General features: G+C 47.2%; 13 non-coding genes and 1 pseudogene across 13 annotated transcripts; all 14 read left to right on the top strand.

The window, feature by feature from the left end:
* Positions 1 to 18688: 18688 nt before the first annotated feature.
* LOC135046290 (U1 spliceosomal RNA) lies at positions 18689 to 18852 on the top strand. Its single transcript, XR_010238609.1, has one exon. It is a non-coding gene; the product is annotated as a U1 spliceosomal RNA (small nuclear RNA).
* Positions 18853 to 19004: 152 nt separating this feature from the next.
* On the top strand, positions 19005 to 19167 carry LOC135046307 (U1 spliceosomal RNA). The gene has a single exon (XR_010238626.1). It is a non-coding gene; the product is annotated as a U1 spliceosomal RNA (small nuclear RNA).
* Positions 19168 to 19813: 646 nt separating this feature from the next.
* On the top strand, positions 19814 to 19977 carry LOC135046292 (U1 spliceosomal RNA). Its single transcript, XR_010238611.1, has one exon. It is a non-coding gene; the product is annotated as a U1 spliceosomal RNA (small nuclear RNA).
* A 152-nt stretch (positions 19978 to 20129) lies between these two features.
* Positions 20130 to 20292, top strand: LOC135046309 (U1 spliceosomal RNA). The gene has a single exon (XR_010238628.1). It is a non-coding gene; the product is annotated as a U1 spliceosomal RNA (small nuclear RNA).
* A 671-nt stretch (positions 20293 to 20963) lies between these two features.
* Positions 20964 to 21127, top strand: LOC135046293 (U1 spliceosomal RNA). Its single transcript, XR_010238612.1, has one exon. It is a non-coding gene; the product is annotated as a U1 spliceosomal RNA (small nuclear RNA).
* Positions 21128 to 21279: 152 nt separating this feature from the next.
* Positions 21280 to 21442, top strand: LOC135046299 (U1 spliceosomal RNA). Its single transcript, XR_010238618.1, has one exon. It is a non-coding gene; the product is annotated as a U1 spliceosomal RNA (small nuclear RNA).
* Positions 21443 to 22113: 671 nt separating this feature from the next.
* LOC135046298 (U1 spliceosomal RNA) lies at positions 22114 to 22277 on the top strand. The gene has a single exon (XR_010238617.1). It is a non-coding gene; the product is annotated as a U1 spliceosomal RNA (small nuclear RNA).
* A 152-nt stretch (positions 22278 to 22429) lies between these two features.
* Positions 22430 to 22592, top strand: LOC135046301 (U1 spliceosomal RNA). The gene has a single exon (XR_010238620.1). It is a non-coding gene; the product is annotated as a U1 spliceosomal RNA (small nuclear RNA).
* Positions 22593 to 23263: 671 nt separating this feature from the next.
* On the top strand, positions 23264 to 23427 carry LOC135046297 (U1 spliceosomal RNA). The gene has a single exon (XR_010238616.1). It is a non-coding gene; the product is annotated as a U1 spliceosomal RNA (small nuclear RNA).
* Positions 23428 to 23579: 152 nt separating this feature from the next.
* Positions 23580 to 23721, top strand: LOC135046312 (U1 spliceosomal RNA; annotated as a pseudogene).
* Positions 23722 to 24413: 692 nt separating this feature from the next.
* On the top strand, positions 24414 to 24577 carry LOC135046291 (U1 spliceosomal RNA). The gene has a single exon (XR_010238610.1). It is a non-coding gene; the product is annotated as a U1 spliceosomal RNA (small nuclear RNA).
* Positions 24578 to 24729: 152 nt separating this feature from the next.
* Positions 24730 to 24892, top strand: LOC135046310 (U1 spliceosomal RNA). The gene has a single exon (XR_010238629.1). It is a non-coding gene; the product is annotated as a U1 spliceosomal RNA (small nuclear RNA).
* Positions 24893 to 25565: 673 nt separating this feature from the next.
* LOC135046296 (U1 spliceosomal RNA) lies at positions 25566 to 25729 on the top strand. Its single transcript, XR_010238615.1, has one exon. It is a non-coding gene; the product is annotated as a U1 spliceosomal RNA (small nuclear RNA).
* A 152-nt stretch (positions 25730 to 25881) lies between these two features.
* LOC135046315 (U1 spliceosomal RNA) lies at positions 25882 to 26044 on the top strand. The gene has a single exon (XR_010238632.1). It is a non-coding gene; the product is annotated as a U1 spliceosomal RNA (small nuclear RNA).
* The last annotated feature ends 333 nt before the right edge of the window (positions 26045 to 26377 follow it).

The following is a 26377-nucleotide window of genomic DNA, read 5'->3' as shown; positions in this document are numbered from 1 at the left end:
ACTTGCCACACGTGAAGTCAGTTCAGACACTGCCAGCCTGAGTCAGGTCATTCCCCTCATCAGGCTTTTGCAGAAGAAGCTGGAGACATTGAAGGAGGAGCTAACACAGAGCGATTCCGCTAGGCATGTGGGACTTGTGGATGGAGCCCTTAATTCGCTTAACAAGGATTCACGGGTGGTCAATCCGTTGAAATCAGAGCACTACATTTTGGCCACCGTGCTCGATCCTAGATTTAAAACCTACCTTGGATCTCTCTTTCCGGCACACACAAGTCTGCTGGGGTTCAAAGACCTGCTGGTGAGAAAATTGTCAAGTCAAGCGGAACGCGACCTGTCAACATCTCCTCCTTCACATTCTCCCGCAACTGGGGGTGCGAGGAAAAGGCTCAGAATTCCGAGCCCACCCGCTGGCGGTGATGCAGGGCAGTCTGGAGCGACTGCTGATGCTGACATCTGGTCCGTACTGAAGGACCTGACAACGATTACGGAGTCGGACATGTCGTCTACTGGCACTGCATATGATTCTCTCCCCATTGAAAGAATGGTGGAGGATTATATGAGTGACCGCATCCAAGTAGGCACGTCAGACAGTCCGTACTTATACTGGCAGGAAAAAGAGGCAATTTGGAGGCCCTTGCACAAACTGGCTTTATTCTACCTAAGTTGCCCTCCCACAAGTGTGTACTCCGAAAGAGTGTTTAGTGCCGCCGCTCACCTTGTCAGCAATCGGCGTACGAGGTTACTTCCAGAAAATGTGGAGAAGATGATGTTCATTAAAATGAATTATAATCAATTCCTCCGTGGAGACATTGACCAGCAGCAATTGCCTCCACAAAGTACACAGGGAGCTGAGATGGTGGATTCCAGTGGGGACGAATTGATAATCTGTGAGGAGGGGGATGTACACGGTGATATATCGGAGGATGATGATGAGGTGGACATCTTGCCTCTGTAGAGCCAGTTTGTGCAAGGAGAGATTAATTGCTTCTTTTTTGGTGGGGGTCCAAACCAACCCGTCATTTCAGTCACAGTCGTGTGGCAGACCCTGTCACTGAAATGATTGGTTGGTTAAAGTGTGCATGTCCTGTTTATACAACATAAGGGTGGGTGGGAGGGCCCAAGGACAATTCCATCTTGCACCTCTTTTTTCTTTCATTTTTCTTTGCGTCATGTGCTGTTTGGGGAGTATTTTTTTGAAGGGCCATCCTGCGTGACACTGCAGTGCCACTCCTAGATGGGCCAGGTGTTTGTGTCGGCCACTAGGGTCGCTTATCTTACTCACACAGCTACCTCATTGCGCCTCTTTTTTTCTTTGCGTCATGTGCTGTTTGGGTAATGTTTTTTGGAAGGGCCATCCTGCGTGACACTGCAGTGCCACTCCTAGATGGGCCAGGTGTTTGTGTCGGCCACTAGGGTCGCTTATCTTACTCACACAGCTACCTCATTGCGCCTCTTTTTTTCTTTGCGTCATGTGCTGTTTGGGGAGTGTTTTTTGGAAGGGCCATCCTGCGTGACACTGCAGTGACACTCCTAGATGGGCCAGGTGTTTGTGTCGGCCGCTAGGGTCGCTTAGCTTACTCACACAGCTACCTCATTGCGCCTCTTTTTTTCTTTGCGTCATGTGCTGTTTGGGGAGTGTTTTTTGGAAGGGCCATCCTGCGTGACACTGCAGTGCCACTCCTAGATGGGCCAGGTGTTTGTGTCGGCCACTAGGGTCGCTTAGCTTAGTCATCCAGCGACCTCGGTGCAAATTTTAGGACTAAAAATAATATTGTGAGGTGTGAGGCGTTCAGAATAGACTGAAAATGAGTGGAAATTATGGTTTTTGAGGTTAATAATACTTTGGGATCAAAATGACCCCCAAATTCTATGATTTAAGCTGTTTTTTAGTGTTTTTTGAAAAAAACACCCGAATCCAAAACACACCCGAATCCGACAAAAAAAATTCGGTGAGGTTTTGCCAAAACGCGGTCGAACCCAAAACACGGCCGCGGAACCGAACCCAAAACCAAAACACAAAACCCGAAAAATTTCAAGTGCACATCTCTAATAGAGGGGTCAGTAATGCAGTGATGGTTATAGAAAGGTCAGTGATGTAGTGTAGGGTATAGAGGGGTCAGTTATGTAGTGTGGGGTAAAGAGGGGTCAGTAAAGATACTAAGCTGAAGTACTTAGAACACTTCTTGAATTAAGACACAACCTGCAAGACAAAAGTATGCAATATGGGTGAAAAGGCAAATGTCAGAGGTCTGATACAAGTGACCAGCTCCACACCTTGCACCACATAGCGTTATGTTAAACTGGGATATGTTCTTTTTTGGTGTGTGTGTGTGTGTGTGTGTGTGTGTGTGTTTGTGTATGTGTGTGTGTGTGTGTGTGTGGGGGGGGGGGGGGGGTGCCAAAGGAAATTTTTGCCATTGGCTCCTTTGGTCTAGAACCAGCCCTGATCACAAAATATTTTTGTCTGAGCAGACTGGACACTGATCAGCGTTGGCTCATTCTCAGCCCCCCGCCCAGCCTCTGCTGCCAACAGACTGCTATTAGCTAGTTAACCTTCTGCCTTCCCTATCTATGACACAGACTGCTGCTAATGCTACCAGAATGTTCCCAGTGGCTTCACACCAACAGTGAATCCCAGCCGATGATGTAGGGCAGCGTGTGGGGGAGGGGGTCAGTTGCTGTGGCTCCAACATGGTAACCGCCAATGGACTGCAATGCTTTATCGAAAGGGGGGGCGCCAGTCCCTTACTTTGCCAGGGGCGCTTGGACCCCTAGCTACACCTCTGTTGACCCTAACCGATACCCCTAAACTAACCATAATTCCTGCAGTAAAAATCCATGTTTCTATGTATATAGGGGGTCATTCCGAGTTGATCGCTTGCTGCCGTTGTTCGCTGCGTAGCAATCAGTTGAAAAAAAATGGCTAATCTGTGCATGCGCATGCTCCGTAATGTGCATGCGCATCGTACGGGTACAAAGTCCATTGTGGTTTTGCACTAGTTCTAGCGATTATTCCAATCACAGAACAGGCCACAAGGAGATTGACAGAAAGAGGGCGTTTCTGGGTGTCAACTGACCGTTTTCAGGGAGTGCTTGGAAAAATGCAGGCGTGGCAGAAGAAATGCAGACGTGGCTGGGCATTCGCTGGATGGGTGTGTGACATCAAAAGCCGTCCCTCGGTTGTTAGAATCAACGCACACGAAGTGTAACTACAGTGCTGGTCTTATTTTGAAACGATTTTGCAGGCGCTCTGCTACTCAAGTATTCGCACTTCTCCAAAGTGAATATACACTCTCCAGTGGGCAGCGACAATGCGTTTGCATGGCTGCTAAAAACTGCTAGCGAGCAATCAACTCAGAATGACCCCCATAGTGTATTGCAAGAAAATATCTGTAAATCCAATGGTACCGTAAGTGCGGTATATACTCGCACTTCTTTGCGGGGTGAGAACATCTCCCCTAAGTGAAGTCAGCCCTATGAATAGAGTTTGTGTGATCCCTGTGCAGCAGTCACAGAAAGGGTTCATCTCTGCAGTTTGTCACTCAAATTACATTGCTGCATTTTTTCTAGAAGTGGATCTGAGAGCTGTTACCCGCAGACCAGCTACAATAATTATCCTGGGTACTCACTAGACCAGTGGTTCTCAAACTGCACCCTGGGGTGCCTCAGGACACTTGCAGGGGTGCCTTGGATTGGTGGTCCAGGACCAATTCAAAATATTTATAGTTAGTGTTATAGGCAAAACCAGTGCTGTTGGCTGGCAATCATAACATATGTGCACAAGCAGAAGCAAATCCTGTCCCCTACCAAAGGGCCAGTGCTAGGGTGTTTGGCGCCTCCCTGCAAACTATTAATTTGGGCCCTCTCTCCAATACTTAATAAAGGGACAGTGCGCTCCTTAAAAAAAGAAGGTGTGGTATCACAAGGAAGGGGCATGGCCACACAATAGCACCCCAAATCAAAATACGCCACACAGTAGCACTATCTTATTGTCATTACACCGCATGTAATAATAATAATAATAATACCCACAGTCGCAGTGCCCTTTATACACATAACCACCATATCAGTGCAGCTTACACACATAATGCCAACAGTAGCAGTGCCCCTTCTACACATGCCCACGGTGGCAATCCTTTACATGGCAAATATCAACCTGGTTTTGCCATGTAAAGGATTGCCACTTTAAAAACAAACAATCAAAAAAAAAAAAAACAACAGGAAAAAACACAAAATCTCTCACTTTCTGATTCTCACACCCTATTACATTCCTCCCTATATATTTAAATGTTTCTATTACTGTATGTTCCCTCTTCCCTTCTCCAAACTATACACATCAACATTTTTTAGTATTTCCAGGTAAGTTTTGTGATGTAGGCCATGCACAATTTTAGTTGCCCTAATGTATTTACAGCCTTCTGGAGATATGGCTTCTGGAACTGAACACAGGATTCTAAATGTGGCTGTACCAAGGACCTATACAGTGGCATTACAGGTTGAGTATCCCTTATCCAAAATGCTTGGGACCAGAGGAATTTTGGATATCAGATTTTTCTGTATTTTGGAATAATTGCATACCATAACGAGATATTATGGTGATGGGACCTAAATCTAAGCACAGAAGGCATTTATGTTTCATATACACCTTATACACACAGCCTGAAGGTCATTTTAGCCAATATTTTTTATAACTTTGTGCATTAAACAAAGTGTGTGTACATTCACAGAATTCATTTATGTTTCATATACACCTTATACACACAGTCTGAAGTTCATTTAATACAATATTTTTAATAACTTTGAGTATTAAACAAAGTTTGTGTACACTGAGCCATCAAAACACAAAGGTTTCACTATCTCAGTCTCACTCAAAAAAGTCCGTATTTCGGAATATTCCGTATTTCTGAATATTTGGATATGGGATACTCAACCTGTATTACTTTTTTCTGCTACTGGTTCTTTAACCTATGCAAACAAGCATCTGACTTGCCTTTCCTATTGCTTTGTTACATTGCTCACCTGAAATAGTAATACTTAGATAGCTTTCCTCTTGCCATTATAATGCCCTTAATATTATAGTTAGCCTTTGCATTTTTGAGACGTGTATGATTTTGCATTTTTTGGCATTAAATGTTGCCATGTTCTTGACCATTCCTCTAGTCCAGGGGCGGAACTGCCAGAGACAACGGAGTCAGTTGCCGCCGGGCTCCAGCCCTAAAGGGGCTTCCTCCATTGCCCCCCGGCTGTTACGTGCCCTTCCTACTAAATAGACAAAGGCGCTACCAGCAGGGTCTCGCAGTTTGTACATTCCATGCCGTAACACCCTTCTTTCCACCTTCACAATGAAGCTATTGGTACTTTGCAAAAAAAAAATTATTAGCATTGCAACTCAGCAGATCAATGCAGTGTGCAGCCACACACTCCATATATCTGCTCAGCCACAAAGCTGATTATTTCTTCACAAAGTACAAGGTGAGCTCCAAATAGAATTCTCTAGCTTAGATTATACCTTTCTATGCAAGGGTAAATAGCTCAATTGTTTGACTGCAATGCCACAGGAAATGGTTTGGATCCAAGACAGTGTGACTGAATAATAAAGAAACCTTAAGATGAGTTCATGAATGTTGTATAAGTATTAGTGAGAGAATGGGTCAGGAGCATGCTAGGCTGCAAAAAATAAGGTAGGCTGCAAGTGAAAGTAATGATCTCCTATATATTTTCCCAGATCTGTCACTCTGTGTGGCTAACTCTGGGGGAAGTCACAGCAATGGGCGGAGACGGCATCTGCAGGACGATACACCAGTGCCAGCAGCAGACCGTAACAAAGTGACAGATCAGGGAGAATATATAGGAGGTAGGGAGGTGGCCATGGTACATGGCTGGCCAAGGGACACTAGCTCATGTACCCCTTTACCACTGAGGCTGGCCACCAAGGATGGACCTGTCACCAGTGCACATGCAATAACCTCTTCTGCTGCCCTCTTTGCAACTCAGATTGCCCAGTGCTCCCCTTCGCTAACAGTCCACAAAGTTTCCCCATCTCACGATCTGCCTCCTCACCCCCACTTTCATCTCTACAGCACACGCGCATATCATACAAGATCCCATCATGCGTACGTAGGTCTGAAATGCAAGAGGGAGGTTGGGGGGAGATTGGCATGCGCCAGAAACACCACACAGCTCACTGTGACCACAGTGGAGAGGCGCTGCAACAGAACAATACACCAACCTCGGAGCAAGGAACTGCGTCGGTCAGGAGGAGAACTATTTCAATAGCATAAAAAGGTTAATGCGTCCCACCCTATGGACACCAGACTCATCAAGTCACTGTTGCCAGAGTCTCATACAATGACTCTGAACCTCTAAGCACACTATTTGACTGTCCACACCCTGCTGTGCCTAATACCCATCTCCTCCACCACCCTCAACACTGACCCACACATCATTCACCCACAAAGATACAATAAAGGTAGTTTGGATAAATTAGCTAAATGAAATGGATTTAACCAATTTATCTAAATGACCATTTTTGGATGTTTTCCAGTGTTTGTGAGCAAATGGTCAATTGTCATTTGCTGCCACATATTAGCATAATTTTGTTTCAACTAGAAAAAAAAAATTGGACAGATAATCTAAGTGTGGATCCAGTTTAAAGGTCCGTATTCACGGCCCGATTTTGGGGAGAGATGTGTGCTGAGCGAACTGCTCAGCACACATCTCTGCCCCCGCTCAGCACAGCGTGATGTGTGCTGAGCGTACGGGGGGTGGGGGGGGGGGGCGCTCATTTCACCCCCTGTGTAGGGCATTCTGTGTGTATCCAGTTTTCCAGGTGTGAGCATGATACAACTACTGACTTGCGAGTAACTATACAGCAGCTCCATACCTTGTGACTTGAAGAAACACCAGTTAACCCCGGGAATGCTGCAGTCAAAGCAACAATTCCTCTTCTTACATTCCGCTGCACTTATTGTGGGGTAGCCGCAATCCCTTCTGCTGTACGGTTCCACATTACATTGTTTCTTGTCACTTCCTGTTGATGCAGTAAGGAAACATCCAGGAATTACAGCAGCTTAGTTTTTTTTTTTTTAACTGGGGCAATTTAGCTAGATCACAGGGCAATTTAGCTCCTTTGGTCCTTTTTTAGGACAAGTTAATCAGACAGTTGAGCAAACTGAAAAACAGCTAACAGGAAATTTCCACTTAAATGGTATTTTCTAATCTTATCTGACCATGACTAAAAATAAAGGATACACAAGATAAACTCTTAGAGCCATGGACCTTATCCATGTTTAAGCTCCATCAAATCTGTAATCAATAGCACTACATGCTCCCACTTTACCACTGTACTATATACTCTACCTGTGTTTTTAAGGTAAAAACACCATTTAACCCCAGTGACACTTGAATTAAAGCAGCAGCCTCTGGAATAGCATTCCTTAGCATTAATCCCAGGAAATCTGCAATCTTCACGCTCTTTGATAGCCATGCTACATTGCTGTTTACTTGGATGGAGCAGAGAGCACAACATCAGGACATAGGAAATATTACAATGCATGATAAGAAAGGTGTGAGCTCTACAGCAAGGCCTCTAACCCTTTGCCAGTGCCAAATACATAGGGCTTAACTCAGATCTGATCACAGCAGCAAATTTATTAGCTAAAATCATGTACACTGCAGGGGGGGGGGGTGTATAATATGTGCAGAGAGAGTTAGATTTTGGTGCGGTGTGTTCAAACTGAAATCTAAATTGCAGTGTAAAAACAAAACAGCCAGTATTTACCCTGCACACAAACAATATAACCCACCTAAATCTCTCTGCAAATGTTATATCTGCCCCCCCCCCCCAACCCTGCAGTGCACATGGTTTTGCCCACTAGCTAACAAATTTGCTGCATCTGGGAATTACAGCAGCTTAATATTTCTTTTTACAGAAGGTTCAGCAAATTAAATTATTTAGTGAAATACTGTAATCATAACAGTTACAGGGATATTGTAGGTAGATTTATTGTCAGTGGATAAATGTAAAAATTAAACCCTTAGGCATAGTTCCAAAATGCTGTCATTGCAATCCAGATTTTAAGGATATCATGCTTGAGCACAGGTGACTTAATTAGAACTTCGGTCAATGTGAATTAACCATTGGACTCAACCATGGTTATCCTTAAAACCCAGGGGTCTATTTAAGATCGATCTTAATCGATGTTGGGCTTCCAGGTTGAAAAAAAAACACACATTTACTAACATTTTAAAATTTATATAAAAAATCATCTGTTCGTAAATGCAGTGCACATGGTTTTGCCCAACTGCTAACAAAAATCCTGCTGCGATCAACTCAGAATTACCCCCCATGGCCCTCATTCCGAGTTGTTCGCTCGCAAGCTGCTTTTAGCAGCATTGCACACGCTAAGCTGCCGCCTACTGGGAGTGAATCTTAGCATCTTAAAATTGCGAACGAAAGATTTGCAATATTGCGATAAGACATCTCTGTGCAGTTTCTGAGTAGCTCGAGACTTACTCTGCCAGTGCGATCAGTTCAGTGCTTGTCGTTCCTGGTTTGACGTCACAAACACACCCAGCGTTCGCCCAGACACTCCTCCGTTTCTCCAGCCACTCCCGCGTTTTTCCCAGAAACGGTAGCATTTTTTCCCACACGCCCCTAAAACGGCCTGTTTCCGCCCAGAAACACCCACTTCCTGTCAATCACATTACGATCACCAGAACGATGAAAAAACCGTGAGTAATATTCCTAACTGCACAGCAAATTTACTTGGCGCAGTCGCAGTGTGAACATTGCGCATGCGCATTAAGCGGAAAATCGCTGCGATGCGAAGAAAATTACCGAGCGAACAACTCGGAATGACCACCTATGTGCACTGCAGGGAAGGCAGATTTAACATGTGCAGAGAGAGTTAGATTTGGGTGTGGTGTGTTCAATCTGCAATCTAATTTGCAGTGTAAAAATAAAGCAGTTAGTATTTACCCTGCACAGAAACAAAATAACTCACCCAAATCTAACTCTTTCTGCACATGTTATATCTGCCTCCCCTGCAGTACACATGGTTTTGCCCAACTGCTAACAAAATTCCTGCTGCGATCAACTTGGAATTACCCCCATCGATTGATGTTTTCACACTGCTCGTGTATATAAGACATAGGGCCTAATTCAGTTTGGATCGTAATACGCGTTCCAACCGCAAAAACTATGAAGAGGATGGGGGCATATACGCAGGGTCCATCCTGTGCGTGTGCCTACATTTTCTCCGGGTGCCCCGCAGAAAATGCGAATGCCTCTGCCTGTCAATCAGTAGAGGGCGTACCTTTGCAGGTATATCGCGATCATGAGCCATGTCTCCCATTTTTGTAATTATAGGTGCTCTGTGAGCTGCTGGCCATGCCCCAGCCCCTCTGTCTCCCGTGAATAGAGATTGAGGCTTATTCAGACCAGATCGCTTCAATTTATTTTCACCCAGCGGGCAATCTGGTTTGCACTGCACATGCGTATGCGCCACAATGCGTAAGTGCGACGGTCCGGAGATCACAAGAAGATTGACAAGAAGAGGGTGTTTGTGTGGGTGGCAACTGAATGTTTCTAGGGAGTGTCCGGAAAAACACTGGAGGGACCCGGCGTTTTGTGGGAGGATTTGTGACGTCACCTCAATGGCTGAGTAAGTGCTGAGCTGTGCAGCTCTTGTGCACATGTGATCACACACCTGCACAGCAAATTTTCCCTTCCGCTGTAGGCGACAACTACCTGATTACAGGGATGCAAAAAACACACCCTAGCGATCAGGTCTGAATTACCCACAATGTGCATATTTGCAGAGCAACAAGCTACAGGGAGCCTTCCACCCCCCCCCCCCCCCTTTCCCATGGGAAGGGGGGGGGGTTGTTTGGGTTAGCTGGACATTCCCCAAAAAAGTGACTGTCCTGCAAAAATTGGGATAGTTGGGAGGTATGTTCAAATACATTTATTGTTTTGCATGCAGGGTAAATACTGGCTTCTTTGACATTTAGCCACAAATGCTGCACAGCTGAATTACAGTATTACACTGCAATTAACAGTTATGCTAGGACATTCCCCCTCCCAAATCTACCTCTCTCTGCATGTTACATCTGTCCCACAGTGGCGTGCGGTGAGGTCAGTGGCTAGTGAGGCACTACAGCCATAATGTCCGCCGAATCCTGCCGATGACCCTTAGCCAATGCCCGCTACTGCCTCTGAGCCGATACCCGCTGCCACCGCCAATAGCTTACAAACTCGCCCACAATCAACTGACCCAGCCCTCCACCACTAATTTCTATCTCAGTCCGATGCCGCCAATGCCCGCTGCCTGCCTGCTCATTGTTCTCGTTATATATTATAAATTTTTAAAGAAAAAAAAAATGAGTGTTTGGGACTGGGAAGGGTGAGGGAGGAGGACATGAATGCAATTTTGTTGTCCAGGGCTTCCATTAACTTAAAGGAGAAGGGTCTGAATGGGTTAAAAAAAATGCGTGAGGCCCCCCCTCCTTAGTATAACCAGCCTCGGGCTCTTTGAGCCGGTCCTGGTTATTTAAATACTGGGGGAAAAATTGGACAGGGGTTCCCCGTATTTAGACAACCAGCACCGGGCTCTTAGACCGGTCCAGGTTCCAAAAATACGTGGGACAATAGATGTAGGGGTCCCCCATATTTTTAAAACCAGCACCGGGCTCCACTAGCCAGAGAGATAATGCCACAGCCGGGGGACACTTTTATGTAGGTCCCTGCGGCCCTGGCATTACCCCTCCAACTAGTCACCCCTGGCCGGGGTTCCCTGGAGGAGTGGGGACCCCTTAAATCAAGAGGTTCCTCCCCTCGAGGCACCCAAGGGCCAGGGGTGAAGCCCGAGGCTGTCCCCAGCACCCCTGGGTGGTGGGTGCCGGGCTGATAGCCATGTGTGTAAAAAAAGAATATTGTTTTTTCGTTGTGGAACTACAAGGCCCAGCAAGCCTCCCCCGCTTGCTGGTACTTGGAGAACCTCAAGTACCAGCAGGCGGGGAAATAACGGGCTTGCTGGTACCTGTAGTTCTACAACAACAAAAAATACCCAAATAAAAACACAAACACACACAGCGTGACAGTAAAATTATTGAGACAGGCTGTAGCATGTGGGTGCATGTAACCCTATAAAAGTGATGGATTGGGTGACTATTACAATACCCACTGTTGCTGTCTGAAAAATGATGGATTTATAGATTGCTCTGCCGAGACATGTTTTTTTCTAAAATGCACCACAGGTATGGATGGATAGTATACTTGACGACACAGAGGTAGGTAGAGCAGTGGCCTACTGTACCGTACTGCTATGTATTATATTATTTATTATTATTATTATCCTTTATTTATATGGCGCCACAAGGGTTCCGCAGTGCCCAATTACAGAGTACATAAACAAATAATCAAACAGGAAAACAGCAACTTACAGTTGACGACAATATAGGACAAGTACAGGGTAAATAAACATAGCTACATCAGCAGATGACACTGGAATAAGTATCAGGTGGCAGAAGACTGCTGGATTTGGTGCAGCTGAAGATTATTAAAGTAAGAAAAGAGTAAGCACATGAGGGAAGAGGGCCCTGCTCGTGAGAGCTTACATTCTAAAAGGGAGGGGTAGACAGACAGGGTGAGACAGATGGGGTACATAGAGAGCATGGAACAGAGGTTTAGGATGAGATTTGGCTGGGTTTGGTGAAGAAGTGGGTCTTGAGAGCCCGTTTGAAGTTTTGTAGAGAGGTGGAGAGTCTGAGGGGGAGAGGTAGGGAATTCCAGAAAAGTGGTGCAGCACGTGAAAAATCTTGGAGGTAGGAGTGGGAGGAAGTAATCCGTAGGCAGGAGAGTCGGTGTGCATTAGCAGAGCGAAGAGGACGGGTGGGAGTGTAAAGCGAGATAAGATCAGAGATGTAGATGGGAGAGGAGTGGGTGAGGGCTTTGTAAGCAAGTGTGAGAAGCTTGAAATGGATTCTGAAAGGGAAGGGGAGCCAGTGAAGGACTAGTAAGAGAGGAGAGGTGGACGTAGTGCGTTTGGTGAGGAAAATGAGCCGGGCAGCAGCATTGAGGATAGATTGGAGTGGAGAGAGGTATTTGTCAGGAATGCCAGTCAGGAAGAGATTACAGCAGTCCAGTCTGGAGATGACCAGTGAGTGGATAAGAGTCTTAGTAGCATCCTGGGTCAGAAAGGGTCTGATCCTGGAAATATTTTTTAGATGAAAACGGCAGGTTTGTGAGAGGTGCTGAATGTGTGGTTTGAAGGAGAGGGAGGAGTCAAGGATTACTCCAAGACAGCGCGCTTGGGGGGTAGAGGAGATAGTAGTGCCATCAATAGATAATGAGATTGTAGGAGGTGAGATTATGCGGGAGGGAGGGAAGATGATCAGCTCGGTCTTAGACATGTTAAGTTTAAGAAAGCGCTGGGACATCCAGGAAGAGATAGCAGAGAGACAGTTGGAGATACGAGTGAGGAGAGTAGGGGAGAGGTCTGGAGAGGAAAGATAGATTTGAGTGTCATCAGCATAGAGATGATATTGGAAACCAAAAGAACTAATGAGCTTACCTAGTGAGGACGTATAGAGAGAGAAGAGAAGAGGACCAAGGACAGAACCTTGGGGTACCCCTACAGTTAGTGGAAGTGAGGGGGAGGTGGAGTCATGAGAGGAGACAGAGAATGAACGGTCAGAAAGGTAGGACGACAACCAAGAGAGGGCAGTGTTACGCAAACCAATGGAGTGAAGGATTTGCAGTAGGAGAGGATGGTCCACAGTGTCAAAAGCAGCAGAGAGATCAAGTAGAATAAGTAGAGAGTAGTGTCCCTTAGATTTAGCAGCATGGAGGTCATTGCATACTTTTGTAAGGGCAGTTTCAGTGGAGTGGAGAGGACGGAAGCCAGACTGGAATGGGTCAAGCAGTGAGTGTGAGGAAAGAAAGGAAGTAAGGCGGTTGTAGACAATACGCTCAAGGAGTTTGGAGGCAAAAGGGAGGAGAGAGATGGGTCGGTAGTTGGAGATAGTGTTTGGATCAAGGGTAGGTTTTTTAAGAATAGGAGAGATGAGAGCGTGCTTGAAGGCAGAGGGGACAGTGCCTGATGAGAGGGAGAGATTGAGAAGGTGGGAAAGATGGGAACAAGCAGAAGAAGAGAGGTGGCAAAGGAGGCGGGAGGGGATAGGGTCAAGTGGGGAGGTGGTGAGGGGACAGGAACGAATGAGGGCCATGACTTCCTCTCCAGATGCATGGGAGAAAGATGACAGAGTTGGTGCGAGGGATGGGGAGGGTTGGTAAGGGATGGGAGAAGGCTGGTTACTGATAGTCTGGTGTGATGTGATGTCCTGACGTATGGAGTCAATTTTGGATGTGAAGTAAGTGGCAAAGTCAAGAGCAGAGAGTGAGGAAGGGAGACGTGGTGGAGGTGGGCAGAGGAGTGAGTTGAGAGTGGCAAAGAGGCGCCGGGGGTTGGAAGACTGGGAGGAGATGAGGTTCTTGAAGTATGACTGTTTAGCAAGAGAAAGGGCAGCACTGAAGGATGAGAGCATAAGTTTGAAATGGAGGAAGTCTGCCTTAGAGCGTGATTTCCTCCAGTGTCGCTCAGCAGTACATGAGCATTTTTGCAGATATCTGGTGCATTTGGTGTGCCAGGGTTGAGGTGTTAATTTGCAAGGGTGAATAGTGGTTGGTGGAGCAACAGAGTCAAGAGCAGAAGTAAGGGAAGCATTGTATGTGGAAGTGGCTTGTTCAGGGCATGAGAGAGAGAGAATAGGAGAGAGAAGTGAGTCAAACAGGGAGGAAAGGAATGTGGTGTCAATAGCTTCAATGTTACGCTTAGTGATGGTAGCCTTAGGAGGTAGAGATGGGGAAGTCGAGAGAGATAGGTTGAAGGAGAGCAGGTGGTGGTCAGAGAGGGGAAATGGGGAGTTGGAAAAATCAGAAATATCACAGCGGTGAGTGAAGACCAGATCCAGTGAGCTCCCATTCACATGGGAGGGTGAGGAGGTCCACTGGGAGAGACCAAGTGAAGAGGTGAGGTTAAGGAGTTTAGAGGCAGGGGATTGTGTGGGGATGTCAATAGGGATGTTGAAATCGCCTAGGATAATGGTGGGAATGTCAGAAGAGAGGAAGTGAGGAAGCCAGGAAGCAAAGTTGTCGATGAATTTGGAAGCAGTGCCAGGGGGCCGGTAAATGACAGCTACTCTAAGATGGACTGGTTGGAAGAGGCATATGGTGTGGACCTCAAATGTAGAGAATATAAGGGATGGTTCTGGTGGTATGAGTTGGTAGGAGTAACTAGAAGGTAAAAGGACCCCAACACCACCCCCATGGCGACCCCCAGGTCGGGGTGTGTGTGTGAATGTAAGGCCCCCAGCAGAGAGAGCAGCAGCAGAAGTAGTGTCAGAGGGCATAATCCAAGTTTCAGTAATGGCTAGTAGGTGTAGGGAGTTGGAAATGAAAAGGTCATGAGTGGGGACCAGTTTGTTACAAACAGATCTGGCATTCCAGAGGGCACAGGATAGGGGGTATGAGTTTGTGGGAGAGATGTGAATTAGATTTTCAGGGTTGCTGTAGCGATGAGGTGGGATTAACTTTGAGGGCAGGGATGATGAGAGAGTAGTGATGGTACGGGTGCCTGAGCTAGGAGGGGAAACTGCAGGAGGTGGGCAGGGAGGGAGGTCAGTGTGATGTGGATGGGGGTGTGGGGAGGTGACAGGGAAGGGAGAGAGGGAGCAGGGCTGAGTTGTGGGGTAGCAGGACCATGGGGCAGAGGTGAATGAAAGTGGGGTAACAGGAAAGGTGGGGGAAGGAAACAGAGGGATGGAGGGGAGACAGAGGAGGGGAGAGAGGAGGAGGTGGAGGAGACTAGTGGGGAAGGATAAAGATACATTATTAGGTAGACACTGAGTGATGTGGGGAGTATAAGAAAACCTTGACATAGTGTTAAGTAGGTAAATAGGTTGAAGTAGTGGAAGTAGGAGAGGAGACTGTAAGGCAATCCGAGCAGAAGAATTGCAGAAATGCAGGTGAGAAAAGCAGTGTAGGCTCAAGGGGTGTAGATTTAGTATGAAATGAGTCAAAAGCGTAGATAAAGTGGGTGCAGAAATGTATTTGGAGTGTAAGAAATGAAAGGATTGTGAGAGGTTTAAGAAGCAATGGTAATTATGTTAGATGTTTTAAGTGTTTGCAGGTAAAATTGCATTGGTGCAGCTGTGCTTAAAAAACAAAATTACAATAATACAGATACAGGCATTTGTAGGTGAAATGGATGGTTTATGAAATGTCCAAGTAAGGTAGTTCTGTGCTATGTAATCAGATGCAACAATCAGGAGGTGAGTGATCTGAGGAGTAAGTGACTCACATTTGTTATTAGTTCTTCAGTTTTCTTTGTTTTGTTAGATTGGTGTGCTTCTGTTTTCCTTCTTTTTCACTTCGATTGAACGCTGATTGAACACTGCTGTTATGTGTCAATTTTATCACGCTTTGATAAAAATGCACGCTTAGATCAATAAATGCACAGCCAAATGGCTTTGCACAGCCTACACCATTGGACTTAAGTAGAAGACTATTACAAGTGAAACCAATAATTGAAATCTGTAACCACACCCCACCCCCTCAAATGCCAGGCAATAAATTACCTTAAAAACAACAACCAGGCATTCCACAAAGATTAAACTGGGTCTATATCATTCAAAACTTTAAAAAAGTACTTAAAAATCACATACTATGCGATAATGTTTCAATTTGCATTACCCAGCAGAATTAGCTTTGCATATATAGATATAGTGCAGCAGAATATATTGGTGGTTGTAGTCAATTGTAATTACCTGTAGGTGACAAGAAGAGAAGAAACGTCAATTCACAATCGATATCAGCTGAAGATAAATTAACGCTGATTGAACGCTGCTGTTATGTGTCAATTTTATCACGCTTTGATAAAAATGCACGCTTGGATCAATAAATGCACAGCCAAACGGCTTTGCACAGCCTACACCATTGGACTTAAGTAGAAGACTATTACAAGTGAAACCAATAATTGAAATCTGTAACCACACCCCACCCCCTCAAATGCCAGGCAATAAATTACCTTAAAAACAACAACCAGGCATTCCACAAAGATTAAACTGGGTCTATATCATTCAAAACTTTAAAAAAGTACTTAAAAATCACATACTATGCAATAATGTTTCAATTTGCATTACCCAGCAGAATTAGCTTTGCATATATAGATATAGTGCAGCAGAATATATTGGTGGTTGTAGTCAATTGTAATTACTCAGCAGAATTAGCTTTTCATATATAGATATAGTGCAGCAGAATATATTGGTGGTTGTAGTCAATTGTAATTACCCAGCAGAATTAGCTTTGCAAATATAGATATAGTGCAGCAGAATATATTGGTGGTTGTAGTCAATTGTAATTACCCAGCAGAATTAGCTTTGCATATATATAGTGCAGCAGAATATATTGGTGGTTGTAGTAAATTGTAATTACCCAGCAGCAGCTCTACTGCACTCAACATCACCAGTGCTCACAATATATATAATGCTATATACTATGCCATAGTGGTGCTTACTATATAACACCCCCTACTGCGTTCCCCCTGGCAATGAGCATGACACCCAGAGAGTGAAACCCCTGGCAATGAGCATGACACCCAGCACGTGAAACTCTTGGCATTGAGCAGTTTTTGTAAAAGTAATTAGAAGCTTTACTGTAGGGCATAGTGTATCACAGATATTGTGGTGAGTGACATAATATGTTCCAAAGGGCATTAATGTGTGGGGCTTACCCTGCACAGAAACAAAATAACTCACCCAAATCTAACTCTTTCTGCACATGTTATATCTGCCTCCCCTGCAGTACACATGGTTTTGCCCAACTGCTAACAAAATTCCTGCTGCGATCAACTTGGAATTACCCCCATCGATTGATGTTTTCACACTGCTCGTGTATATAAGACATAGGGCCTAATTCAGTTTGGATCGTAATACGCGTTCCAACCGCAAAAACTATGAAGAGGATGGGGGCATATACGCAGGGTCCATCCTGTGCATGTGCCTACATTTTCTCCGGGTGCCCCGCAGAAAATACGAATGCCTCTGCCTGTCAATCAGTAGAGGGCGTACCTTCGCAGGTATATCGCGATCATGAGCCATGTCTCCCATTTTTGTCATTATAGGTGCTCTGTGAGCTGCTGGCCATGCCCCAGCCCCTCTGTCTCCCGTGAATAGAGATTGAGGCTTATTCAGACCAGATCGCTTCAATTTATTTTCACCCAGCGGGCAATCTGGTTTGCATTGCACATGCGTATGCGCCACAATGCGTAAGTGCGACGGCCCGGAGATCACAAGAAGATTGACAAGAAGAGGGTGTTTGTGTGGGTGGCAACTGAATGTGTCTAGGGAGTGTCCGGAAAAACACTGGAGGGACCCGGCGTTTTGTGGGAGGATTTGTGACGTCACCTCAATGGCTGAGTAAGTGCTGAGCTGTGCAGCTCTTGTGCACATGTGATCACACACCTGCACAGCAAATTTTCCCTTCCGCTGTAGGCGACAACTACCTGATTACAGGGATGCAAAAAACACACCCTAGCGATCGGGTCTGAATTACCCACAATGTGCATATTTGCAGAGCAACAAGCTACAGGGAGCCTTCCACCCCCCATCCACCCCCTTCCCCATGGGAAGGGGGGGGGGGGTGTTTGGGTTAGCTGGACATTCCCCAAAAAAGTGACTGTCCTGCAAAAATTGGGATAGTTGGGAGGTATGTTCAAATACATTTATTGTTTTGCATGCAGGGTAAATACTGGCTTCTTTGACATTTAGCCACAAATGCTGCACAGCTGAATTACAGTATTACACTGCAATTAACAGTTATGCTAGGACATTCCCCCTCCCAAATCTACCTCTCTCTGCATGTTACATCTGTCCCACAGTGGCGTGCGGTGAGGTCAGTGGCTAGTGAGGCACTACAGCCATAATGTCCGCCGAATCCTGCCCATGACCCTTAGCCAATGCCCGCTACTGCCTCTGAGCCGATACCCGCTGCCACCGCCAATGGCTTACAAACTCGCCCACAATCAACTGACCCAGCCCTCCGCACTATCCTGACTTCTCCCGTCTGCTTACTTTGTGCTTTCCAATGCACAATGCAAACTACAGGTAGTACTGCAGGGCCCACACCCTTTTACTTGCCTTACAGAGCAGCTCTGGGTCTGTTACAGTGCCCAGCTGCTGCAAGAAATCAGCTTGAATGCTTCAGGGGCTGGGGCATAGCCAACATGAGCCCCACACCGAAGGAGGGTGGAGGTGTTTAATGCGAACTAGGGGTCATCCAAGCGCCGCAAAAGGCCGCCATGCCCTGCACGCCCCTTTTCTCTTTTCATATGCAGACGAGAGTTGAAGCCAACTTTGACCCACTGCTTGGATGGCATTACCATATGCAAATCAATCTGCTGCAGGCCTTCCCCCAGGAATGCTTGCACTAGTTGTTGCATTTGGTTTGTTGTTTGGGGGTGCTTCAGTATTAGGCAGCCTTCTGCCCTCCCATGTTCATCTGAAAATATGTGTTCTCCCTGCAGTTGTTGTCCCCAGATGAGAGTTCCCTTGTGCTGCCTCAGTTGAATCTCCTTTACTTGACAGAGATGTGCCTGAGCAGCGGCCCTCCCCAGCCCTATCTCAAATCATACTTATTTTGCATAGGAGATACCATGGTCATGAAGATTGTTTTCCCAGGGTGAGGTTCATTCATTGCATTCTGGGTATGCTGACCCCTGTGATTTCCCCAAATGTGGTAAACTCGACTGCATTATTTGTGGTAGTGGGGGACTGTGTTTGTGCTTTCCTCTGGTCAGCTCTGGTAAAAGTCAGATTTCTTTGTCTCAGATCTTCCTCTAGCCTTGTTCTTCTTTCGAGAGTTCCCTTGTGCTGCCTCAGTTGGATCTCCTTCACTTGACAGGGGGGTGCACGAGCAGCGACCCTCCCCAGCTCTAGCCCAACTCCTATTTACCTGCCAGGTGAGATACTATGATCAGGAAGGTGCTTCTCCCAGGGCAAGGCTCACCCATTGCACTCTGGGTGTGCTGCTCCTGCGATTTCCCCAAATGTGGGACACTTGACTGCATAATTTGTGTTTCCTCTGGTCGGCTCTCATATAATTCAGATCTCTTTGTCTCAGGTCTTTCTCCAGCCTAGTTTGCTGTCTGTTTCCACTTCTCTTTTCTTGAGCCGCTCCCTTCTATGCAGTTGCGCACTATCCTGACCTCTCCCGTCTGCTTACTTTGTGCCTTCCAACGCACAATGCATACTACAGGTAGTGCTGCAGGGCCCACACCCTTTTACATGCTTTACAGAGCAACTCTGGAGCTGTTACAGTGCCCAGCTGCTGCAAGAAATCATCTTGAATGCTTCAGGGGCTGGGGCATAGCCAACATGAGCCCCACACCGAAGGAGGGGTCATCCAAGCGCCACAAAAGGACACCATGCCCTGCACATCCCTTTTTTCTTTTCATATGCAGACGAGGGTTGAAGCCAACTTTGACCCACTGCTTGGATGACATCACCATATGCAAATCCATCTGCTGCAGGCCTTCCCCCAGGAATGCTTGCACTAGTTGTTGCATTTGGTTTGTTGTTTGGGGGTGCTTCAGTATTAGGCAGCCTTCTGCCCTCCCATGTTCATCTGAAAATATGTGTTCTCCCTGCAGTTGTTGTCCCCAGATGAGAGTTCCCTTGTGCTGCCTCAGTTGAATCTCCTTTACTTGACAGAGATGTGCCTGAGCAGCGGCCCTCCCCAGCCCTATCCCAAATCATACTTATTTTGCATAGGAGATACCATGGTCATGAAGATTGTTCTCCCAGGGTGAGGTTCATTCATTGCATTCTGGGTATGCTGACCCCTGTGATTTCCCCAAATGTGGGAAACTCGACTGCATTATTTGTGGTAGTGGGGGACTGTGTTTGTGCTTTCTTCTGGTCAACTCTGGTAAAAATCAGATTTCTTTGTCTCAGATCTTCCTCTAGCCTTGTTCCTCTTTCGAGAGTTCCCTTGTGCTGCCTCAGTTGGATCTCCTTCACTTGACAGGGGGGTACCCGAGCAGCGACCCTCCCCAGCTCTAGCCCAACTCCTACTTACCTGCCAGGTGAGATACTATGATCATGTAGGTGCTTCTCCCAGGGCAAGGCTCACCCATTGCACTCTGGGTGTGCTGCCCCTGTGATTTCCCCAAATGTGGGAAACTTGACTGCATAATTTGTGTTTCCCCTGGTCGTCTCTCGTATAATTCAGATCTCTTTGTCTCAGGTCTCTCTCCAGCCTAGTTTGCTGTCTGTTTCCACTTCTCTTTTCTTGAGCCGCTCCCTTCTATGCCCTTGCGCACTATCCTGACTTCTCCCGTCTGTTTACTTTGTGCCTTCCAACACACAATGCAAACTACAGGTAGTGCTGCAGGGCCCACACCCTTTTACTTGCCTCACAGAGCAGCTCTGGAGCTGTTACAGTACCCAGCTGCTGCAAGAAATCAGCTTGAATGCTTCAGGGGCTGGGGCATTGCCAACATGAGCCCCACACCGAAGGAGGGTGGGGGTGTTTAATGCGAACTAAGGGTCACCCAAGCGCCGCAAAAGGCCGCCATGCCCTGCACGCCCCTTTTCTCTTTTCATATGCAGACGAGGGTTGAAGCCAACTTTGACCCACTGCTTGGATGGCATTACCATATGCAAATCAATCTGCTGCAGGCCTTCCCCCAGGAATGCTTGCACTAGTTGTTGCATTTGGTTTGTTGTTTGGGGGTGCTTCAGTATTAGGCAGCCTTCTGCCCTCCCATGTTCATCTGAAAATATGTGTTCTCCCTGCAGTTGTTGTCCCCAGATGAGAGTTCCCTTGTGCTGCCTCAGTTGAATCTCCTTTACTTGACAGAGATGTGCCTGAGCAGCGGCCCTCCCCAGCCCTATCCCAAATCATACTTATTTTGCATAGGAGATACCATGGTCATGAAGATTGTTCTCCCAGGGTGAGGTTCATTCATTGCATTCTGGGTATGCTGACCCCTGTGATTTCCCCAAATGTGGGAAACTTGACTGCATTATTTGTGGTAGTGGGGGACTGTGTTTGTGCTTTCCTCTGCTCAGCTCTGGTAAAAGTCAGATTTCTTTGTCTCAGATCTTCCTCTAGCCTTGTTCTTCTTTCGAGAGTTCCCTTGTGCTGCCTCAGTTGGATCTCCTTCACTTGACAGGGGGGTGCCCGAGCAGCGACCCTCCCCAGCTCTAGCCCAACTCCTACTTACCTGCCAGGTGAGATACTATGATCAGGAAGGTGCTTCTCCCAAGGCAAGGCTCACCCATTGCACTCTGGGTGTGCTGCTCCTGCGATTTCCCCAAATGTGGGAAACTTGACTGCATAATTTGTGTTTCCTCTGGTCGGCTCTCGTATAATTCAGATCTCTTTGTCTCAGGTCTTTCTCCAGCCTAGTTTGCTGTCTGTTTCCACTTCTCTTTTCTTGAGCCGCTCCCTTCTATGCCCTTGCGCACTATCCTGACCTCTCCCGTCTGCTTACTTTGTGCCTTCCAACGCACAATGCATACTACAGGTAGTGCTGCAGGGCCCACACCCTTTTACATGCTTTACAGAACAGCTCTGGAGCTGTTACAGTGCCCAGCTGCTGCAAGAAATCATCTTGAATGCTTCACGGGCTGGGGCATAGCCAACATGAGCCCCACACCGAAGGAGGGTGGAGATGTTTAATGCGAATTAACGGTCATCCAAGCGCCACAAAAGGACGCCATGCCCAGCACATCCCTTTTTTCTTTTCATATGCAGACGAGGGTTGAAGCCAACTTTGACCCACTGCTTGGATGACATCACCATATGCAAATCCATCTGCTGCAGGCCTTCCCCCAGGAATGCTTGTACTAGTTGTTGCATTTGGTTTGTTGTTTGGGGGTGCTTCAGTATTAGGCAGCCTTCTGCCCTCCCATGTTCATCTGAAAATATGTGTTCTCCCTGCAGTTGTTGTCCCCAGATGAGAGTTCCCTTGTGCTGCCTCAGTTGAATCGCCTTTACTTGACAGAGATGTGCCTGAGCAGCGGCCCTCCCCAGCCCTATCCGAAATCATACTTATTTTGCATAGGAGATATCATGGTCATGAAGATTGTTCTCCCAGGGTGAGGTTCATTCATTGCATTCTGGGTATGATGACCCCTGTGATTTCCCCAAATGTGGAAAACTCGACTGCATTATTTGTGGTAGAGGGGGACTGTGTTTGTGCTTTCCTCTGGTCAGCTCTGGTAAAAGTCAGATTTCTTTGTCTCAGATCTTCCTCTAGCCTTGTTCTTCTTTCGAGAGTTCCCTTGTGCTGCCTCAGTTGGATCTCCTTCACTTGACAGGGGGGTGCCCGAGCAGCGACCCTCCCCAGCTCTAGCCCAACTCCTACTTACCTGCCAGGTGAGATACTATGATCAGGAAGGTGCTTCTCCCAGGGCAAGGCTCACCCATTGCACTCTGGGTGTGCTGCTCCTGCGATTTCCCCAAATGTGGGACACTTGACTGCATAATTTGTGTTTCCTCTGGTCGGCTCTCGTATAATTCAGATCTCTTTGTCTCAGGTCTCTCTCCAGCCTAGTTTGCTGTCTGTTTCCACTTCTCTTTTCTTAAACCGCTCCCTTCTATGCCCTTGCGCACTATCCTGACTACTCCCGTCTGCTTACTTTGTGCCTTCCAACGCACAATGCGAACTACAGGTAGTGCTGCAGGGCCCACACCCTTTTAGTTGCCTTACAGAGCAGCTCTGGAGCTGTTACAGTGCCCAGCTGCTGCAAGAAATCAGCTTGAATGCTTCAGGTGCTGGGGCATAGCCAACATGAGCCCCACACCGAAGGAGGGTGGAGGTGTTTAATGCGAATTAGGGGTCATGCAAGCGCCGCAAAAGGCCGCCATGCCCTGCACATCCCTTTTTTATTTTCATATGCAGACGAGGGTTGAAGCCAACTTTGACCCACTGCTTGGATGACATCACCATATGCAAATCCATCTGCTGCAGGCCTTCCCCCAGGAATGCTTGCACTAGTTGTTGCATTTGGTTTGTTGTTTGGGGGTGCTTCAGTATTAGGCAGCCTTCTGCCCTCCCATGTTCATCTGAAAATATGTGTTCTCCCTGCAGTTGTTGTCCCCAGATGAGAGTTCCCTTGTGCTGCCTCAGTTGAATCGCCTTTACTTGACAGAGATGTGCCTGAGCAGCGGCCCTCCCCAGCCCTATCCCAAATCATACTTATTTTGCATAGGAGATATCATGGTCATGAAGATTGTTCTCCCAGGGTGAGGTTCATTCATTGCATTCTGGGTATGATGACCCCTGTGATTTCCCCAAATGTGGGAAACTCGACTGCATTATTTGTGGTAGTGGGGGACTGTGTTTGTGCTTTCCTCTGGTCAGCTCTGGTAAAAGTCAGATTTCTTTGTCTCAGATCTTCCTCTAGCCTTGTTCTTCTTTCGAGAGTTCCCTTGTGCTGCCTCAGTTGGATCTCCTTCACTTGACAGGGGGGTGCCCGAGCAGCGACCCTCCCCAGCTCTAGCCCAACTCCTACTTACCTGCCAGGTGAGATACTATGATCATGTAGGTGCTTCTCCCAGGGCAAGGCTCACCCATTGCACTCTGGGTGTGCTGCCCCTTTGATTTCCCCAAATGTGGGAAACTTGACTGCATAATTTGTGTTTCCCCTGGTCGGCTCTCATATAATTCAGATCTCTTTGTCTCAGGTCTCTCTCCAGCCTAGTTTGCTGTCTGTTTCCACTTCTCTTTTCTTGAGCCGCTCCCTTCTATGCCCTTGCGCACTATCCTGACTTCTCCCGTCTGCTTACTTTGTGCCTTCCAACGCACAATGCGAACTACAGGTAGTGCTGCAGGGCCCACACCCTTTTACTTGACTTACAGAGCAACTCTGGAGCTGTTACAGTGCCCAGCTGCTGCAAGAAATCAGCTTGAATGCTTCAGGGGCTGGGGCATAGCCAACATGAGCCCCACACCGAATGAGGGTGGAGGTGTTTAATGCGAACTAGGGGTCATCCAAGCGCCGCAAAAGGCCGCCATGCCCAGCACGCCCCTTTTCTCTTTTCATATGCAGATGAGGGTTGAAGCCAACTTTGACCCACTGCTTGGATGACATCACCATATGCAAATCCATCTGCTGCAGGCCTTCCCCCAGGAATGCTTGTACTAGTTGTTGCATTTGGTTTGTTGTTTGGGGGTGCTTCAGTATTAGGCAGCCTTCTGCCCTCCCATGTTCATCTGAAAATATGTGTTCTCCCTGCAGTTGTTGTCCCCAGATGAGAGTTCCCTTGTGCTGCCTCAGTTGAATCTCCTTTACTTGACAGAGATGTGCCTGAGCAGCGGCCCTCACCAGCCCTATCCCAAATCATACTTATTTTGCATAGGAGATACCATGGTCATGAAGATTGTTCTCCCAGGGTGAGGTTCATTCATTGCATTCTGGGAATGCTGACCCCTGTGATTTCCCCAAATGTGGGAAACTCGACTGCATTATTTGTGGTAGTGGGGGACTGTGTTTGTGCTTTCCTCTGGTCAGCTCTGGTAAAAGTCAGATTTCTTTGTCTCAGATCTTCCTCTAGCCTTGTTCCTCTTTCAAGAGTTCCCTTGTGCTGCCTCAGTTGGATCTCCTTCACTTGACAGGGGGGTGCCCGAGCAGCGACCCTCCCCAGCTCTAGCCCAACTCCTACTTACCTGCCAGGTGAGATTCTATGATCATGAAGGTGCTACTCCCAGGGCAAGGCTCACCCATTGCACTCTGGGTGTGCTGCTCCTGCAATTTCCCCAAATGTGGGACACTTGACTGCATAATTTGTGTTTCCCCTGGTCGGCTCTCGTATAATTCAGATCTCTTTGTCTCAGGTCTCTCTCCAGTATAGTTTGCTGTCTGTTTCCACTTCTCTTTTCTTGAGCCGCTCCCTTCTATGCCCTTGCGCACTATCCTGACTTCTCCCGTCTGCTTACTTTGTGCCTTCCAATGCACAATGCAAACTACAGGTAGTGCTGCAGGGCCCACACCCTTTTACTTGCCTTACAGAGCAGCTCTGGAGCTGTTACAGTGCCCAGCTGCTGCAAGAAATCAGCTTGAATGCTTCAGGGGCTGGGGCATAGCCAACATGAGCCCCACACCGAAGGAGGGTGGAGGTGTTTAATGCGAACTAGAGGTCATCCAAGCGCCGCAAAAGGCCGCCATGCCCTGCACGCCCCTTTTCTCTTTTTTGATATGCAGACGAGGGTTGAAGCCAACTTTGACCCACTGCTTGGATGGCATTACCATATGCAAATCAATCTGCTGCAGGCCTTCCCCCAGGAATGCTTGCACTAGTTGTTGCATTTGGTTTGTTGTTTGGGGGTGCTTCAGTATTAGGCAGCCTTCTGCCCTCCCATGTTCATCTGAAAATATGTGTTCTCCCTGCAGTTGTTGTCCCCAGATGAGAGTTCCCTTGTGCTGCCTCAGTTGAATCTCCTTTACTTGACAGAGATGTGCCTGAGCAGCGGCCCTCCCCAGCCCTATCCCAAATCATACTTATTTTGCATAGGAGATACCATGGTCATGAAGATTGTTCTCCCAGGGTGAGGTTCATTCATTGCATTCTGGGTATGCTGACCCCTGTGATTTCCCCAAATGTGGGAAACTCAACTGCATTATTTGTGGTAGTGGGGGACTGTGTTTGTGCTTTCATCTGGTCAGCTCTGGTAAAAGTCAGATTTCTTTGTCTCAGATCTTCCTCTAGCCTTGTTCTTCTTTCGAGAGTTCCCTTGTGCTGCCTCAGTTGGATCTCCTTCACTTGACAGGGGGGTGCACGAGCAGCGACCCTCCCCAGCTCTAGCCCAACTCCTATTTACCTGCCAGGTGAGATACTATGATCAGGAAGGTGCTTCTCCCAGGGCAAGGCTCACCCATTGCACTCTGGGTGTGCTGCTCCTGCGATTTCCCCAAATGTGGGACACTTGACGGCATAATTTGTGTTTCCTCTGGTCGGCTCTCATATAATTCAGATCTCTTTGTCTCAGGTCTTTCTCCAGCCTAGTTTGCTGTCTGTTTCCACTTCTCTTTTCTTGAGCCGCTCCCTTCTATGCCCTTGCGCACTATCCTGACCTCTCCCGTCTGCTTACTCTGTGCCTTCCAACGCACAATGCATACTACAGGTAGTGCTGCAGGGCCCACACCCTTTTACATGCTTTACAGAGCAGCTCTGGAGCTGTTACAGTGCCCAGCTGCTGCAAGAAATCATCTTGAATGCTTCAGTGGCTGGGGCATAGCCAACATGAGCCCCACACCGAAGGAGGGTGGAGATGTTTAATGCGAATTAGGGGTCATCCAAGCGCCACAA

Source organism: Pseudophryne corroboree, unplaced genomic scaffold (assembly GCF_028390025.1).
Source record: "Pseudophryne corroboree isolate aPseCor3 unplaced genomic scaffold, aPseCor3.hap2 scaffold_924, whole genome shotgun sequence".
Classification (NCBI taxonomy): Eukaryota; Metazoa; Chordata; class Amphibia; order Anura; family Myobatrachidae; genus Pseudophryne; species Pseudophryne corroboree.
The sequence above is the reverse complement of the archived record's forward strand: the minus strand, read 5'-3'. Positions and strand labels throughout refer to the sequence as shown.